Source organism: Rhipicephalus sanguineus, chromosome 1 (genome assembly GCF_013339695.2).
Source record: "Rhipicephalus sanguineus isolate Rsan-2018 chromosome 1, BIME_Rsan_1.4, whole genome shotgun sequence".
Taxonomy (NCBI): domain Eukaryota; kingdom Metazoa; phylum Arthropoda; class Arachnida; order Ixodida; family Ixodidae; genus Rhipicephalus; species Rhipicephalus sanguineus.
In genome coordinates, this window is record NC_051176.1 from 204395339 (window position 1) to 204408297 (window position 12959).

General features: G+C 44.3%; 2 long non-coding RNA genes across 2 annotated transcripts; both read right to left on the minus strand.

The window, feature by feature from the left end:
- Nucleotides 1-216: 216 nt before the first annotated feature.
- Nucleotides 217-3075, minus strand: LOC119387526 (uncharacterized). The gene is made up of 3 exons (XR_005182518.1): nt 3034-3075; nt 2680-2814; nt 217-393 (listed from the first exon to the last, which is right to left on the minus strand). It is a non-coding gene; the product is annotated as an uncharacterized LOC119387526 (long non-coding RNA).
- Nucleotides 3076-3511: 436 nt separating this feature from the next.
- LOC119387531 (uncharacterized) lies at nt 3512-7865 on the minus strand. Its single transcript, XR_005182519.2, has 3 exons — nt 7810-7865; nt 3708-3858; nt 3512-3624 (listed from the first exon to the last, which is right to left on the minus strand). It is a non-coding gene; the product is annotated as an uncharacterized LOC119387531 (long non-coding RNA).
- Nucleotides 7866-12959: the final 5094 nt, after the last annotated feature.

The following is a 12959-nucleotide window of genomic DNA, read 5'->3' on the forward strand; positions in this document are numbered from 1 at the left end:
GTAAACTATAGTACACAAGTCAGTACGATGAACATCAGCACACTTGGAATGAACACTAAACCTGCATATTCAGTTTTAAGCCAGGCCAGCCTTGTGGCTTGTCCTCGTGAGGCAGCTATTCAGCTGCTTCAACAAAGCTTCCAGCCGATGTCACATAAAGCATTGCTCAAATGTGTTGTTCTTTACTAGGATGGTTTGCAACAACCCTAATGTCCAAACGCATGCGGATACGAGATCAAGTATGAAACAAAAAGTCAAACACAGAATCAGTCCACGTTCAACGGAACATCCAGGCACAAGGCGCACAGTCTGTTTCTTGCATACAATTCTTTCTGATCCAGGTTCCATGATAACACACGGCCCTAGAAGAAGCTTGCTGGTATCATGCTGGTCCTAAAAGAAGTTTATTGCATTCCAATGTAAGGCCTTATCATGTAGCAGTTTTATAACATTTCCACCATAATATAACGAGCACACTGTTTTGAGTCACTGTTAAAGGTTGCAGATAAACATTAACCCCCTCAAATAATAAAATATATTCAGTCACATGTGGCAATCTACACTGAATAACAACAAGAAATGTGGAAAAAAAGCTTATTAGCCGGTTACGTTTTTACTTATTGTTATTCATGGCAACTTTATACATTTATGACAGGCCCCATAAATCATAAACTTAGAAGACTAGACTGTTTGGCGAGTTGGTAATTTATGATGAATGAAAATAGCACGAACAAACGGTATCTTATCTCTTCCTTATTTAACGCAAGGGAACGCTTTGCCACACAGTCATCTCCAGCTTTCAAAATGAAAAAAAAAAAAAAAAAGCTTCAACGAGCTCACGTGCCGTCTGGTCCCTATCACGTGCGACCACTTTGGCATCAGACAAGCGAGGAGTACACCTACACTCACGGCAGTACAGGGCCAAATTTGACGAAGGCTGACCATTCAAAGATCGACGGTGATCTTGCAGGCGCGCATTCTGACAGCGGCCTGTCTGTCCTATATAGCATTTACCGCACGTGAAAGGCACCTGATACAAAACTCCCTTGACACAAACCGAAGGGCTGTCCCTGTGTTTCACCTTACGGTCATGTCATTTCTGCGCAGTCCCATCCACCTTCCTTTCAACCGCGGCGCATACTCTACCAAGCTTATTCTTAGCCGAATAAACAACATCAATATCATATCTAGCACCAACCTTCTTGAGACGATAGGAAACACCGTGCAAGAAAGGGGTGGGAAACACTGTGCAGAAATGGCACGAATGTAAGGTGAAACACAGGGACAGCCCTTCGGTTCGTGTCAAGAAAGTTTTGTATCAGGTGCCTTTCACGTGCGGTAAATGCTGTATAGGACAGACAGGCCGCTGTCTGAATGCGCGCCTGCAAGATCACCGTCGATCTTTGAATGGTCAGCCTCCGTCAAATTTGGCCCTGCACTGCCGTGAGCGTAGGTGTACTCCTCGCTTGTCTGATGCCAAAGTGGTCGCACGTGATAAAGACCAGACGGCACGTGAGCTCGTTGAAGCTTTTTTTTTGTATTTTGAAAGCTGGAGATGACTGTGTGGCAAAGCCATCCCTTGCGTTAAATAAGGCAGAGATAAGATACCTGGATGCGCACATCTGGGGGTTTTGGCTCTGTTCGTGGTGAACATGTGGTTTGGGCTTCCTATATATTTTCGTCTTTCTAATAAAAGTTCAGTTGTCAGTATGCGCTTGTGCTGTAGCCTTCTTCGTCTTGTCTTACGCTTATTCGCGCTATTTTAATCATACACCACAAAACTTAATGAACTGCAAAGGACCATTTAGTTTAAGGTGTTTTTAAGTATGTTTAAGCTGTTCTGAATATCAAACTTATCTGTAGCAAAGCCCCTTTGGTGTGGTCACTGGCATTATATTTTTATTAGCCATTGTTCCCAGAAAGGATTAAGCACCTCAGTGCAGTGAATTAATGCCACCTTATTTATGTTTCCTCCCAGGTGCTCACCAAAGATAATAAAGCAAATTCTGATTTTTTAGGACGTAGGTAGCTGTCAATATGAACAGAGCTGCTCAAGCTGACCTTTTCTAGCATTCTATGAAGTTCACTTTCCATAGGGTGCAATGATGGCCCAAACCTAATCTCAACCTCCATGCCAACTGAAAAGACAGTACACACGGCACTCAAATGTCACATTCAATACGCACATAGCTTTTCATAAAATAAATGTCTTAAGAAACACTCAGTGTATAAGTTTTTGAGTTAAGGTGGTTTGTTCTTGGGCACATTGAAAACTTCCATGAGCTCTTTTTAAATTAGTGAAGCTTACATACTTTGTAATAGAAGCCCCATTTTTTAACAATCTATATTTCGCGAAAAACGTTCAATCTGTTTTTTTGCTCTCTTGCTTAGAGCATAACTGTACGAATCACTGGGATTTGGCCTGTTCTAGTGATGTTTCCCGCCTTTTGCTTTTCATGCACCGTGCTTTGCAAATGTACTATGCACTAAGCATGTATACTCAGGAGTCTGTGCATTGAAAAAAGCATGCGGACAAAGGTGTGAACGCTGCTGTTTTTCAGTAGTAAAATGAAAATTTAATGGAAGAACATTTCGTTCAGTAGCAGCTTAAGAAAAAGACAATTCACAAATGTGAAGCCATACATGCATAATGTTACATGTTTATGGACATATGCTTACCACAGCTGCATTCAGAAGGTATACAGGGAGCTCCTCAACTGGATTTTGCTGCCGTATTTGAATGGTTGCACGCAGCAGCATGTTCATTCTTGAAAGATCAATTCGATCTGGGTCTGTGACAGTTTCTGAAATTGCCTGTGAATCAGTAAGAAATATTACGTAAGTGCTATGCCACAAATACCCGTGAATTAGGTCACAATAATTATTCAAACAATGGCATCCAAGATGCATACCATTAATGCATCTGCAGAAACAATGGTATACGTGCAGTGCTGACTTAATATGAAACCAAAAATTTTTTCTCAGAGCAAATGAAAATGACCGGCAGGACTGGCTAAAAATTGTGGCCCTCACCCTTAGCTCACGCTGTGCTTCAGCGCACGAGATATCAGTTGTTAGTTCAGAAGTGTTAAAGGTCAGTGCAAAACGTGGGTTAATTCGCAATTTCCGGGTTTTTCTTGAGCTGCTGACTGAACGCATGAACCCAATCTGCAAAAGAACATATATTAAATACTAACATAAAAAAACCTGCTACTTTGTGACAACTTTTTGGAAATGCCAAGAAACCAAATATTTTCTCATCGTTACATGCCAGAATAGCACTTTCAAACATATTCGGTGTTCACTATATACTGAAGCTGCGGCCAATTTTCGGCAGCAGAACACCACGTTGAACAAGATATAGCTGCAACATTAAATTGATTTTTCACTGTGCTTCATGACAGCTGTTGTGATCACGCAGCCACTTCATTTAAAAAACAAAGCAACTAACGCTTTTTGATAACAACGGCCAGGAATGCTTCAACCAAGCTCACTCATCCAAGCTGCTGAAGTTCCTTTTCTTTCCATACCATTCGTGGAAAAGCTTCATGTAGAGTTTCTGCAAAGGCACAGTAGTTCCACCTTCCGGCAGCAGGGTTAGAGCTTTCAATCAAGTTGTTCTACCTGAAACAGAATTTGTGTAATGCTCAAGAAGTGTATTAACTATGACTACGCCTCCCAGGACAAGTTATGCAATTTTTACTCACTCCAGCAATTCAGTGACTTCATCTATTAGGTGTGCTGTCATGCGGCGGCGTGCCATAGTAAGCATTTCTTGGCCATGAAGCAGTGGATTTAAGCACGTAGAGAAAGAGGGAAGTTTTTATCCCACTTCCGACAAGGTTCCCTGGTGGTTTCCTATGCATGGAATAATAAACACAATAAGTGACACAAATTATTAAATAATAGTTCATAGTCATTTTATTTTAAAACAAGACATCTGAAAAATGTTAACAGTAACGTTTGTCAACAGAAGTATTTTCACAAGCAATGATATATGGATGGATACTACAGAGACAGCTTTTCACTGGTCAAGTTTTACTTAGGCTCCAAATGTTTGACTTAAACTACGAAAGATAAATACAGCTGAGAGTATGATGAAACACTTTCTCAAATTATTAATAACCAAACCCAGGTGAAAATGATTCCCATTCCCAGCTGGGTTATGAAACCTGGAAATCTTTCCAGGCTGGAAATTTTCCCAGCTGGAAATGGAAAAATTTCCAGCCTGGAAAAATTTCCAGGTTCCATAACCCAGCTGGGAATGGAAATATTTCCTGCTGGGAATGGAAATATTCCCAGCAAATATTTCCAGCAGGAAATGGCAAAATTTCCAGTTGGAATCCTTCATTACCAGCTGGAAATGAAAGAATTTCCAGATTTGACCTCGCGGCTATCGCATGTGCCTTAGCATGGTTCCTACAGGACCTGTTCGTCCAGTGAACTGCACACAGTCAAAGAACATGGTGGTGAAATTTAACAGCATTTATTTTAACAGCATTTATCTGAACGCTTGTAGCAAGTGTTGGAACATATCTCGAGATGAAGAATGAGTTTGCTCATATCCTCGTACACCACCTGAAAAAAAATATTTATACATAGTGAGCGAACATCAAATCCACAATGATCCATAAAACGCAATTCTACCAAAAGTATAGTTTTACCAAATCGCATGAACAGCATCCTTTCAAAAGCAGTACCACAATACAAAGTCAATGCAGTGCAAAGCAAAGGTGAGCAAGACCTGATGAGCACTGCGGTGCTAAGTAACGATTATTTATATCGACCTTAAACTACTCCGAACAGCCGTCTAATGAGTTCACTCGAACACATGTAATTACTCGCGTTTGTTGCATAGACGCATGCGCACCAGTAGGCGCAAGCATTGCACAGCACAGGGCTATTGGAGACAAAGGCTGCTTACACAAACCGGCCTGTAGCGTACTTCGCGCATATATAAACATTACACACAGCCAGGTAACGCGACACCGTGATAACGAAGCCCACAAACATTCGGGACAAACGTTCACTTATACTTGAAATATATAGGTGCAACTTACCTCCAAATGGAACACTCAGAGCTGAGAAAATCGCTGTCCCTTGATCGGCGCTGGTGTATCCAAGACATCGCACGCAGTACAGCAATAAAAACCGCTCGAACATGCTGGTCATCACTCGTAACACTTTCCAGAGATAAACCTGACCAAAAATAACTATTCCATGCAACTGTCACACAGATATTCATCAAGGAAACACCCTAGACTATCGAACACCGAGCACACACACTGTACACATGTCACCACGACTGGCCGCCATGTGCTGTTCGAAACTGTGGCTGACTGCGGCGACATAATAATTTATGCGGTCTATTGGACCGCTGTCTTTAATGGTATTAAACTTAAAAAAAGGAATGCAATTTTTGTATGACGTATTTACAATACAGAGTAGGTTATTATTTAGCATTAACGTCATAAGTCACCAAGAAATGATACGACAATAGAGCTACTGAGATGCCAACAAACATCGCGGCAGTGCGGCCGGTGCGGCGTTTTTCATGGCCGCGGCGTCGGAGAGAGCAAGTTGTGGGATTCAAAGAACTTTTTTCTTTTTTTTGCAAGCTTGGCTTTTGCAGACCCCGAAAAATGACCTCGCGGACCCCCATTTGAGAACCACTGTTCTAAGTCCTGTCTAAATGCACGGTCTGCATTATACACCTAATCTGCTATCGCTTGTATGCAGATCAATCTTTGGGCAGCTGGAATTCCTTTTGTCAACTATACCACTTCCTCGCTCAAACAGGAAAATTTCATGCTGAGCAAATTATTTCCCAACTGAAGATGGAAAAATTTCCAGCTGGAAATATAACTTCCCAACTGGAACTGGAAACTTCAAGCTGGAAATGGCTTTCCAGTCGGGAATTATTTCCATATCCATGCTGGAAATACGATTTCCAGCCTGGAATGGTTTTCATTACCAGCTGGAAATACAATTTCCAGCCTGAAGAGCCGTTTCCAGCTGAAAACCAGGCTGGAAACCCGATTTCCAGCTGGGAATTCACATGCCATTTTCATGTGGGAACACACTTTTTGTGCACGGAACTTACATAAATCCACTCAACAAAATAATGAATACTTGCCAGATGCAGCCGTTAATGAAAGAGCCTAACAATAGCCAAATACAATGCTGATTAAGAAATTGTAGGACAATTGTTACGGCAAGGAAGCATAACAGCGCGAGCAACAATAAAAAGTGCAGCCATGCTTGTATACATACACAGGCCAAAGCAGTCAAAACTTTTTTTTAGATGTGACTGTTTCATGGCTTGTCTCCCTCAAAACAAAACAGTTCAAATTTGAGTAAAAAAATTCCATGACCATAACAAGGCAAACAAAGAATACCTGCTTCAAAAACAGAACAATATTGACTATTTTAAAAAAACCCGGCATCTCCAGAAGCTGCCTCAGTCGTTCATTTTAGGAACAACATTGTCGCACATTATTTTTTGCACTGATCGGCCAACAAAATTTTGTGAAGAAACTGGCAAGCCTGCGTGAACAAAGGTCTAGACGGGACAGTATGATGCGGCCCCCGGTACGACGCGACGACCCCCCCAACTCGACGCGAGAACCCCCCTCTCGACGCGAGGACCCCTCCCCCCCTCTCCTACATCGTCACTTCTTTTATGGAGGTCGACATATGGTAGTGTTGGCCTTAAATGAGGTTTTTGCTGTTAGCGTATGTTTGTAAACTGCAACCTCGTGACATGCGTGCTGAAAATAAACACGATTTTTACTTCAATTTTGTACATTATTGTAAATTCACCAGTTTTCTGGCACCCCCCTCCCTCCCCCTCCCCGCCTTAGACATGCCGTCCAGACCCACCGTGTCGACTTCGTGCCACTCGGCCCTTTGCCTCAAAAGTTTGCCGACCCCTGCTCTAGTCGGTACCGCCACAGCGAGTTCGTTATTACGTTAGCTGTAGTGGGCCATAACATGTTCACATAACAAAACTGAATGCTTTAAAAACGTATCTTGTTTGTGTGGGAGGTAGAGCTACAAAAAATGATTTTCGGTTATTATTCTCAGATAAGTTCGCGCTAGGCTCGAGCGCTTTTTGAAGAGATTGCAGCAGCAGTTGCACCAAACGATACCACGCCAAATAAAAAAGTCGAACCTCGCATCAAACACTACGCTGAGCACTACGTTGTAGCATTTGCCACCGTAACTCTGTAGCCTCCACAACGCTCCGCTAGTAAACGCTTGTCGGCTATAGCGCGCTCTTTTCTCACAAAAAAATGTAGTCATGAAGTCTCTGAGCGCGATGCGTACCATTTCGCTAGAAAGACTGCCGAGGTCAGCCAGGAATGCAAGAAAGGCCAGCGCGAATTCTGCTAGCTCGCTTACGAGCGCTATTATGGAAGCAAACGACGTCATTCACTGAAACTCCCCAACAAGAACTGTTTAATATAGCAAACCTCTCAGTGACCCGAGTTCACAGCTGCGCACACCTAACCGGAACACTCTCCCTGCCGTCAATGGCATTCTAAAGTTCGCAATTCCTCAGCTGATTTTGCACATGAAAGAGCTACATGGGGCTACAAATACGCTATTTACAATTGTCTGTGCGTTCACGCAGCCTTCTACAACACGCACAAACTTCTTTCATCATGCTGCGGTCGTTTAAAAGTTCAAGCCACACAAAACATTACGAGCTGAAAGCCAGCGGGCAGAATGGCGGAAAGCATGCCGGGGATCCCCATTCCCCGACTCGTCACTAACTTAGAAGCAGTATAAACGTTCACCACTCACCTGAAGTGACCGCTGAATGAAACGCCAGGAGCGTAAACAGAAAAACTTGTGAACGATGGCCCAAGAATATCCGGAACTATGTAGACAAGCGTGATCAAATCTTCGACAAAGCACGCACGTTCACCGGCACAGAAAACGGCGGGGCGGCAGGCTCGGGCAGGCTTCTATTGCTTCTATAGTGCTGTGTCTCAGTAAGTGGAACTAGCGAAGCATTTGCCACCGTAACTCTGTAGCCTCCACAACGCTCCGCTAGTAAACGCTTGTCGGCTATAGCGCGCTCTTTTCTCACAAAATGCGCTGCAGAGAGACACGGCGGCGCTGCAGTCGTTTCTTTTCCGGCGCCAGTCCAGACCTTGGTGTGCTTTGTTTCGTTGCAGCACTGTAGTGGTTTCGTAATCGGAGAAAGGGGTGCGCTGAATGTAGTTTAATCTTCGTACGGACGCGCACGTTGCATTTTTTGTAGAAGGCACGACTGCGAAAGGCAGGTTACCCTATCACGGTTTAATTAAGTTTTTTTTTCTCATTTTTATTCGTCTGCATTGCCACGCGGCTAAACATTTAAAATGAGTATAAATACATGCACGAAGGACCGTTTGAGGCAGATACGACGTAAGCCATTTATCAAAAGTGTAGTTCATGTCCCCATTAACCTGGAAACGGTGTGTCTTATTGGCTTTTGTATTTAGAGCTTCTGTGCTCTATATAATGTGAAGTGAAGAGAAAAAGGTGAGAACTGGTATAACAATTTACTTACGTCGGCGGAGATGAGAAATCCACGGCGGTTTTTTTTTTGTATACTATAATTTTATGTGTACAAGTCGTCAAGCTTAAAAAGGCGAAAGGCGTAGATAATCTATTTTTTCTTCGATATAATCTCGAAGAAAAAAATAGAGCGTGAGCGCACATTATTGCACAATTCTAGCGAACGGGAAAGTAATCTTAATGAAGTAAGATGTGATCAGCATTACCAGCTGAAAAGGCAGTATAAAATTGTCAAAATTTAAATAAGTCATCGCGTTGGCTAGTAAACTAGCTGGCATCCATGGACATAGATGTTCGCTCTGGCATGCATCCGCAATGCAGTAACGTTTCCGCATGTTGCTATTCTTATGTAGCCTTCATGAATTGGAAAATTCAGCGCTCAGAAATATAAGCTGCACGGTTATGCATGGAAGGTGCTGCCAAGCGCTCATATTATTAAGCCTATTCACTTGTTCCTAAATTGATGATTTTTCCCTTAAATTTATGAGTTTTTCTGCAAAGTTGAATATGGCTAGGGGAAACCAAAAGTAGTCCTTCTTGTGTATATATGTACGCAAGAACTGCTAACGTTTATGTGCCACAGAAAGTGGGCAAGCTATAGTCACCACTGGTCCACTGAATATGAAAAAGGGAACACACGGGCGTCAAACGCCAATTAAAATTTCTAGACAGACGTGACTAATAATGAAGAAAGGCTTTAAGGAGTCGACGGGATTAACCCCGTAATAAACATCGACACCGCACGTTTAAGGTTCGCTGGTTAACCATCTGTGCTGAGTGCTTGGGTGGGAATCTTTACCACATGTATTATATCTGATTATACCGGAAGTATACGTTAGGTGTAACATGAGGAATTGCGCATGCGGTCTCGGGGCACACCACACTGGCCGACTCGTCACGCCCTTGATTAAAGTCTACACATATGCGCATTAAGTATATGTATGGAACACGCGATCCAGATACGACGTTGCCTCAGCGTCTTAAGTGGAACAAGTGGCAAAGCACGCCATTCGGTAACTGGAACCAATCGTTGCTTTAGGTTAAATACGACCTGTTCCACTTAACTAAGCAAAAACTAAAAGAAAAAGCAGCTAATGTTCCGGATAAAGCACGTGAATCAACCCAGTTCCACATAAGACCCATGTCTGTTACGGTTAACTCACTTCGAACACTGTGTTAAGTGGAACCTATGTGGAACAAGATTAAGAGTGTAATAACAACCTCATGTGCATTGTAGCGTCTACAATGCAGGCGAGGCGACCAAGTGTAAACGTAGTAGCGTTCGCTGAATACGTAGCAACATAAATGGAGAAATAAAAACACGGTAATCGTTCTAACACCGCCGTAAACAAAGCACGATTGCTTACTTTCTACGTCGTACAGCCGCAATCCATCGCCGCCGTCGCTCTCGCTCATGAAATAGCACCGGAAACATGTAGAAGTGCGTTCCTGCGATTTTTTGTGTGTGTTTGAGCAGCCGACAACGCAGCAGTTTTTTTTTCGACATCGCTGAGGCGCGACAGAGTCGTTAAATCACGACGAAAACACATCCACCCGTGCACTCGCGTAGACGCTCGCGGGAACACTGCTCGCCGGGACCCGTCAGCGCTTCCGAGCCGTGGCGGCAGATGGCGTCGTCGGCATTTTGCGCATCGCCTATACCGACTCGAAACCGGCCTTGCAGTGCATGGTGTCAGTTCTTCGACGCAGATGCCACGAACAGCTCATGTACGAAATTGTCAAGCTTCATCACCACGTCAAAGAAACAGGCCACGAGGTTAATTTTCAGTGGCTACCTGGTTATTGCGGCATCAGTGGCAATGATTCCGCAGACAACGCGGCTCGCACATCCCATCAAGAAGAACACAAGGTTCCGATTCCTCTCTCAAAACAGATGCCGCAAGGCAGCTTCGTCACCTGGCACGTAGTCTCTGTCTGGCCGAGTGGAAAACCCCAAGCATAATACATACGAGACTCCACCAAATAAACCCTACTCTGGAAATCCGACCTCCGCCCGGACTTCGTCGACATGAAGTTTCGCTTCTTTGTCGGCGTTGGTTGGGGGTTGCCTTCACAAAGGCATACACAACGCTAATTGGAGTGACCGACAGTGCAGCATGCGAGGTCGGCGGCACCGAAGAAGACATCGATCATTTGCCATGCCGCTGCCCTCAACTTGCCTCTGAGAGTAGAACATTTTCTGACGTGTTGCGACGATTGGACGATCAGCCGCTCTCCGTGCGGATGCTGCTAGAGCCCCGTCCCCATCGCTCGTCGGCTCACAAGGCAGTTAAATCACTTTTGTGCTTTTTGTGGACTACGGGCCTAAGTGAACGCCTTTGACTGTTGTAGAGCGCTACCGCTACTGATCTTTTACTGATCTTTAATGAAGGGCATTTACTGATCTTTTCCACTTTTCTATCTTTCCTTCCCTCGCTCTCTCTCTCTCTCGCTCATCTTTATGCTCCCCTTTCCCATTCCCCCAGCATAGAGGGTAGCCAACCGGGGATGTGCCTGGTTAATCTCCCTGCCTTCTCTCTTGTTTTCTTCCTTCCTTCTGTGCATTTAAACCTAGGAGTGTTAGTCAGCGCCGATCGCAGCCATGGCGGCGAGCGTGGAACACTCTTTTTCTGCCTTTTTGGCGTCACTTAGCACGTGAACTTTTTACGACCTGGCGGCTGGCCAATAATCCCTCGCATGGACGGGGGGATGACCGCCGCTGCAGCTCAATTGGTAGACCATCGGACGCGTAATTCGAAGGTTTCAGGTTCGGTCCCTGCCGGCGGCAAGTTATCTTTTCGTCCACTTTACTTTCATCACATTTATATCATAATTTCTACAAATAGCATCCCCTATACTTTCCTTGGCGTTATTGTCTGTTAATTCTCATTAATATTGTGTCTAACAAAGAAAAACGAGCCCTTAAAATTCCCCTTCTTTCTTAGACCATATACGTATAACTCAGCAGCGACATTAAGTGCGCTTGCGAGATATGCATCAGACCAAAGGGCATCAGCGGCCAATCACATCAACGACGCATGCAAACGTCAACGCTTCTCGCGGCGCTTGAGCTTCTGTATACGTATGTACCAGAATGTGCGGCTATGAGGTTGATCAAGACAACGATGTGCGGTTCCTTTGAACGTCAGAGGTTTCTGGCCAGCGTGGCCGTGCACGTTCGAAAATATCGAAGGCCGCTGACAACCTCCACGGCGTCCGCATGTATGGGAACACTGCGGGATTTCGCTCGATCTACCGAACTGAAACGTAAAGTGTTTATGAAAAAAAAAATAAGATAAAATATTGGGAGATATGCAAAGATCCATGGCGTTATCCGCGTTTCTATCCGCTTACAGTGGCGCCGATCCCTGCGATAACAGCGAAGCAGTGGTCTCCGGGGTAAAGATGAAGGCCGTAAAGAATAGAAAGAAAAGTGAAGTGAATCGTAACAAAATTCGGCCTTTCGAGTGCGATAACAACTAGTCAGGTTGCATGTATAACGATGAGCAGTAAGGCGCGTGCGATTGATTAATGTATGATATAAGAGAGAAGCTAAAACAAAGAAACAAACGCAGAGATGGAAATCATTTGTTCTACTCTCATTCTTAGCACTTGACCTAAGTAAGCCACAGCGCCGCGCAACAGAAAAGGAAAGTTGGCGCACTTATTTCATCCCTGATGGCGGCAGGCGTGATCACGCTTTCTCCCCGACGCCCGCGGCCAGCTCGGCGATCGTTGATGTACCGACAACGCGAGAAATGATTAGGAGGGAGGGGAAAGGGGAGGTGTATGGAGGGTATACAGCGCGCATTACGCATTAATGCGCGGCGCCGCTATTATCTCCGCGTTGCTTGATGAAATTCGGTAGTCTATCATCACACAAATAGGCCTCCGTGGGAGACCGACTGTTAACGACGTTTTAACGAGCGCCGATGTCGTGGCCCTCAGATTGCGGTCACTCGGGCTCGTGGAAAACGTCACTGCCGCGAGGACAGGCCGGCCAGAAAACCCAGGCAGTTGAAAATGCGCGACTCACGCACAGTTGGGCATAGAGCCTCTCTGATATGCCGTGCGGCATGCAAGTTTAAGGAAAAAATATGCGGGGCGCGAAAACGTAGCCGGCATTACAACGACATAGCAAGGAGTGAAGCGCCATCTGGGTATAATAGGTATATGAGCATCTCGAACACGTCGCCATTCAGTTTCAGTGAGTATAAACTCTCAATTCGAGAGAGAACAAAGATCGTTATTTTACTTTCTTTTTAAAAACAGAAAAAAAGAAAAAGAGGCGGGTGTGTAGAAGATTGCGTTTAATTTAAATATGATAATAAATGATACATTAATGTTGCCATTAACATTAACGACGGAAGTTCTATAAGACGTTCATT